We start from the raw sequence: 5823 nt of genomic DNA on the forward strand, positions 1-5823 counted from the left end.
GATGAAACTAAGAGTGGGATCTCCACTCCGAGAATCGGAAAAGTTCGAACGACACTACCTTTTATAGGATTGGTCATTTGAACCCAAAGAACCCCTCATTCATTGAGGAGAAGACCCAATTTCAACCCTAACTTTTATAGGTTTGGTGGAAAAAGGGGACAAAGGTGGATTTTCGTTTATCGAAAAGGAGTGACTCGACTTTAGTCTTGACCATGTGTAGGCTTGACTAAGCGAGATCGGAAACAATCCTAACTTTTATAGGTTTGACTGTTTCAAGTGGACCTCTCGTTCATGGAAGGAATCGAGAGGGGATTTTGGCTTTGGTCCTAACTGTAGGAAGGTTTGACCAAACTGGAGTTTGAGATACGCCAATGACTGGCAGATGGAAATGTTGGTGGGTCCACTGTCGTTTGATTTGATCAGCGGATGGTTTGGTGAGGAAAGATTAACCCATAAGAGGATTAGATCTCATCTCACAAAAGAATAACTCATAAGAGTTGGAGAATTTGATGGGAATAAGAAGAGACATTCTGACCTTCAGCGTTCGAATGCAGAGTTCTTATTCGTCAATTCCACAATGACCGGGTTATCCCTAAGAATACCCATGTGGTATTCTTCCGGGAACTTCCCGATGCATTGGTTATCCAAAAAGATACTAAGGATAGTATCTTTTCAGGAATTTGCCGTTTATCGGCATCATGAGCCGGTCGCCGTCTTTGGTGACGAGGCGATATGCGCCACTCGAGTAGACTGTCTCTACTACGAATGGTCCTTCCCATTTGGGTTCGAATTTACCCTTCTTCTTGGAGTTTAGGATCATAGGCCGTTTCACAGCTAGAACCAAATCTCCTTCTTTGAAACTCCTTTGTCGAACCTTTTTGTCGAAGGCTCGAGAGATTCTAGCTTGGTAAAATTCAATGTGTTGTTGAGCTTCCAGGCGCTCTTCATCAAGCCTCTCGAGTTCTTCGAGGCGTTTCTGATGTTGTTCTTCGGTCGACATCTGGGTTGAAAGAGCGATCCGAAGAGATGGTATTTGGATCTCCAATGGAAGAACAGCTTCACATCCGTATACCAGTGAATACGGGGTCGCTCCCGTTGGTGTGCGCACCGTGGTCCGATAGGCCCATAGAGCTGCGCCAAGCTTGTCATTCCAGTCTCGTTTGTTGGTCTTCACGATCTTTGACAAGAGTTTGATGATGGTCTTGTTGAAGGCTTCAGCTAATCCATTCGCTGTAGGATTATACGCCGTCGACGAGATGTCCTGAATTTTAAACTTTTCGCAGAACCTTATGAAGGCGTTGCTGACAAACTGAGGACCGTTGTCATGTATGATTCGTCTTGGAACACCATACCTATAGATGATGTGGTGCTTGATGAATCCAATGACGTTGCTCGTCTTAACTTCTCTGAGTGGAATTGCTTCGGCCCATTTGGAGAAGTAATCGGTAATTGCCAAAATGAACCGGTCGCCTTTGACTGACGGAGGATTTATAGGACCAACAATGTCCATTCCCCAAGTCTCGAACGGCCATGACGTAACCGACGGATGCAGGTGCTCCGGAGGTTGGTGTACATAATTCCCGTGTATTTGACATGCGTCACACTTTCGGGCATACGTAGTTGCATCACTCATCATGGAAGGCCAGAAATACCCCATTCTTCTGATGCGGTCATAAAGCTTAGGACCAGGTTGGTGTGCGCCACACTCTCCTTCGTGCGCTTCCCTAAGGACCTCTTCAGCTTCTTTGGTTGATAGGCAGCGCAATAGCAGCCCATCATACCCCCTGCGGTATAGCGTTCGATTCTCTGTATTGTAGTAGAATCTGGGTGCTCTTCGCCGGATTGACTCTCTTTCCTTCACATCTTCTGGCAAGATTCCATGCAAGACGTAGTCGATGATGGGGAAACGCCAATCTCGTGGTTCGAACTCGATTTGAGTAGCGTGTACCTCTTGAACTTCTTCTTCCTCGGCATCTTCACTGTAAAGCGGCACTAGGAGTTGGTGAGTTCTTACCGTAACAAACTGCTCTGTTTCGGGAGGCTGCGCTAGTGACACGGCCAATGCGGCCAACGCATCTGCATAGGTATTCTGTAGCCGTGGAATATGTTCGATGAAGAATCCTTCAAATGATTCCGCTATCTCCACTGCCATCTTATGGTATGGAATTAAATCCTGACTTCGGACTTCATATTCTCCTTGGACTTGCTTGACTATTAGTTGAGAATCGCCGAAGGCTTCGAGATACTCAACCCCCAGCTCCTTAGCGAAGTTGAGTCCTATGATCAGTGCGTTATACTCTGCTACATTATTCGAGCATGGCTCGGTTAGCGAGTAGGCGCGAGGCATCACATGTTTTCCTGGGGAAACTAAGACTACTCCAACTCCGGAGGAGATTTTAGAACTTCCAGGAGCACTTGCAACATTAGTTGCCCGTGAAGCGCCATCGAAGTATAAGCGCCATATTTGTTGGTGTGAAGTTGCGTTGACTTCATGGGTTTCATCCGGTAAGCCGTCATATATTTCGGCGGTATCCGTCGTTGGATTATCTGCAAGGAGATCGCATATGGCCTGTCCTTTGACCGATTTCTGTTGCTTGAAATGCAAGTCGTATTGGGACAAGAGTAAGGCCCATTTTGCTAATCGCCAGCTCATGGAAGCTGGTTGAGTCATGAATACTCGAACCGGATTAACTTTAGAGATGACATAAATGGTCTGCCCGACCAGATAATGCCGCATCTTCTGAATAGCGAACACCAAGGCGAGGCATTCTCTCTCAATCATAGGATATCGAGATTCGGCGCCTACCATGGTTCGGCTCAAATAATATACTGCCTGCTCATGACCGTTATCGTCATCTTGTGCAAGTAATGCACTTAATGAGTGGCTCGTCGCCTTGACGTAAATCAAGAACGGTTTGCCCGATTTCGGTGCAACGAGTACAGGAGGTTTCGAAAGATATTCTTTAATACTCTCGAATGCTTTTTGACAAGCGTCATCCCATACAAAGGACACGCCCTTCTTTGCAAGCCTGGATAATGGTTGGCATTTTCCTGAGAGGTTCGAAATGAACCGACGGATATAAGCTAATCGCCCTTGCAATCCTCTGAGCTCCCTGAGGTTCCTCGGAGGTTGTAATTCATTGATCGCCTTTACCTTATCAGGATCGATGTGAATACCTTTGGTGGTGACGACGAATCCCAGGAATTTACCACTAGACATTCCGAGGAAAGACTTGGTAGGATTCATCTTCAATTGATGGGCTCGCATCAAGTCGAACATGGTCTTCAAGTCCTTAATGTGATCTTTTTTATCACGACTTTTCACGACCAAATCATCTACGTAGCATTCGACAGTCTTTCGGAGATGCTCCTGAAAGATCTTTGACATGGCTCGCTGATATGTAGCACCTGCATTCTTTAAGCCGAAGGGCATAACTGTGTAGCAGAAGACGCCGAGAGGCGTTCTAAATGCGGTATGCTTTTCATCATCTGGATGCATCTTTATTTGGTTATAACCAGAGAAACCATCCATGAAAGACATCCTCTCGAACCCGCACGTATTGTCGATGATAACATCCGTGATGGGAAGGGGAAAATCATCTTTTGGGCAAGCAGCGTTGAGGTCTCTAAAGTCAATACAAACCCTGATCTTCCCGTTCTTCTTAAGGACCGGGACAATATTGGCAAGCCATTCTGGATGTTGCTCTTCCCTAATGAAGCCCGAGTCCACAAGCTTTTTAACCTCAGCTTCGATCGCCTCCATCATTTGCGGACGAAACCGCCTTTGTTGTTGTTTGACAGGTTTAACATCTGTCTTGATATTAAGACGATGCACCGCTACGTTCGGATCGAGCCCTGGCATGTCTTCATAATTCCAGGCGAACACATCGATGTACTCCCTGATAAGAGAGATTAACTCTTCTTTCTCCTCGGGTAGGAGACTGTCGCTAATGAATATCGGCTTCGGATTTTCCTCACTTCCCATATTCACTTGGACTACTTGATCTTCGATAGGAGGTTCTTTTTGCTCAAATCTATCGCCGTACTGCATGTTTAAGTGATGAACCCACGGATCTTCCCATGTCGGCATCTGATCATCTTTTTCTATTGTCGCTGGATCAACCGTAACCATGTTCGACATTAGCTTTTTAAACATTTCACCAAGGCTAGCGTCGGAATCCCAAGCCGAAGAGTCAGAAGAGTATCCTTTTCTAGCCTTGTTAGCAATTTGATCGATGACTTGCCAGCAACACTCGTCGTCAGATGAGGAGACATAGCCAAGACCTCTTTTATGGCGATAATAATCATCGGGTTTTCCCTTCGGTACATAGGCCATTCGAGGTGAAACTCGCGGACCTCGACCGAAGCAAAGACCTTCTCCAAGTGTGAAGTCATACCCATACTTCTCCATTAGATCGCGCGCTTTTGCGTCATACCTGAATAAGTGAGGAGCAGGTTTATCATCATCATCTTCCTCTTCTAAGAAGTGAAAGGGTATTGGAGCTTCTTTTCCTTTGCCGTAGACGACTTCTTTTCCACTCCATCTTCCCGCGGGGATGACAAGCGTCGCTCCGCATGGATCTTGTACCTGATTTTTCGTCAGACAAAATGACTGAAGAGGCATATACAGGTCAGGGTTATCACAAAGCTCTTTAGTGACGTCATCAAGACACATCGGATACTCTAAATCATCGTTTATTGATAGTTCTTCGGCAAGTTGCCAATTACAACTACTTTCCGATGATTTATCATCGTCAAGATTGATTACAATGGGTACAATATCATTAAGTACAAAACCACCATCATAATCAAACCCAGCTTCGGTATCAGCTTCATCCTCGCTGTCCGTCCCTTGGGCCGAATGGTTCAGTATCGGATTCGGCGCCGTATAGAAGGGAATCGGTGAAATAGTTCTCCAATCCCTTAAACGGTTGCTTATCCGCGACCACCGTCTTGACCTCATTATTTGAGTCTATGTACTTGAGGCATTGATGCAGAGTTGACGGAACTATAAGGTTACCGTGGATCCAAGGTCGACCCAACAGCAAATTATAGGACGTTTCTGCATCAATTACATAGCAAGTAACTTCTGATTTTAAATCTCCGATCTGGCACTTGATTCGGATCTTCCCCAAGGGTCTAGACCCGCTGGTGTTGAATCCATAAATCGTAGTGCCAGTGGAGGCTAATTTACTCGTCGGGATTCCGAGATGATGCATCAATCGGAATGGCATTATGCTAACAGCGGAACCCGGATCAACTTGGATCCGGTTGACCATGCTGGAGCCAATGTGCCCGGTGAAGTACAAGGGCCGATCATGCTTCGAGTTCTTTGTTTGCATATCCTCTTTAGTGAAAGAGAGCCTCTTGGCGTAAAGGCTCTTTCCCTTTCTCCTTCTGCTGGACTTTCTCCATAGCTACAGGCGTCGGGGGAATTGCTGCTATTCCTAGTTCTGCCAGTGTCTTGGAAGGAGCGGTTTTGGTGCCTAATTGCTCGGAAGCATCCGGGTACTTGTAGTGATACTCATTCCCACTTCGGGTTGCAAAGGCCTCCTGTTCATCTTCAGAAAGCGGGAAGGCGGGAATTTCTTCGTCATCTTCTCCTGGAATAGCAGAAGCTCCATAACAAGACTTACATTTTCCTTTTGACTTTTTCTTGGAAGAGGTTCCAGTCCATTGTTCATCTCCAACCAAATCTGGATGAACCCAAAGAATCTAATTATTAGGGGCTGTGTGTGGCACAAGTCCTTTCTGGCGCTATTTGTGTGGATCATCATTCACCGTCTTTACTGCTGCATTTATCACTGGTTCATGTTGGAACCA

This window comes from Asparagus officinalis, chromosome 3, assembly GCF_001876935.1.
Source record: "Asparagus officinalis chromosome 3, Aspof.V1, whole genome shotgun sequence".
In the NCBI taxonomy this organism is placed as follows: domain Eukaryota; kingdom Viridiplantae; phylum Streptophyta; class Magnoliopsida; order Asparagales; family Asparagaceae; genus Asparagus; species Asparagus officinalis.